Genomic DNA, 939 nt, shown 5'->3' with positions numbered 1-939 from the left:
CCGTTCCAAGGGTGGTGCAGCCAGAAAGTTGCTCTCATTTCTCATTCATTCCTGCTCTGATGAGGATGGATCTCAAGACCAAAAAAAATGCTGAAGGTTAATTTATTTCATTTGAATACAATGTGAGTCTCCCTATTCATGCAACGTCTCCGGGTCACACAAGCTTGGTGGATGCTGAAGGAGGATGGGATGAGTAACAACATTTCTTCTTAAAGACAACATCACAAGTGGAGAAGAAAAGATATGTAAATAAGGAAAGACAGACTTGATCTGTCATGACATTCCCTGGGAATCACCAACAGAGGACAACAGGCAGGCTGTGGCTGCTTAAATGTATCCAGTACTTGTTTCTTCAGGGCATCCTTGAAGAAACAAGGCTCCTGGTTCCTCAGACTGTAGATGAGGGGGTTCAGTGCTGGAGGCACCACCAAGTATAAAACTGACACCACCAGATCTAACAATGGGGAGGTGGTGAAGGGGGGCTTCAGGTAAACAAACATAGCTGTGCTGATTAACAGGGAGACCAGATAGGTAAGGGAAGCACATGGCTTTGTGCCGTCCCTGCTCAGAGGGGATCCTCAGCATGGCCCTGAAGATCTGCACAGCACAGGAAAATTAATACCAAACATCCAAATCCTAAACAGACACTAAACAATCCCAACTTTGACCAGTTATTTTCAGAGACGCTCTAGTCTCCAGATTCTCAGAGACTCGAACCTTGTTGTCGTGGAGACTCAGAATCCTGCAAGGTCAAGGGCCTGTTGAAGATGAAGGCTGAAAGAGAGTCATTGCATGTACCAAGAGGGAGGTTCCTCCCGCTTCTGAAAACCTGAAAAGTAGGACAGGTACCTTCTACAACAAGTAAGAGGCCCTGGAACTAGGCAGCCAGACAACTGATGAGGTGGGTGAAGGTAGTTCTGGGATAGAGGAGCCTCCCAT

The sequence above is a fragment of the Parus major genome, unplaced genomic scaffold (genome assembly GCF_001522545.3).
Source record: "Parus major isolate Abel unplaced genomic scaffold, Parus_major1.1 Scaffold386, whole genome shotgun sequence".
Lineage (NCBI taxonomy): Eukaryota > Metazoa > Chordata > Aves > Passeriformes > Paridae > Parus > Parus major.
The sequence above is the reverse complement of the archived record's forward strand: the minus strand, read 5'-3'. Positions refer to the sequence as shown.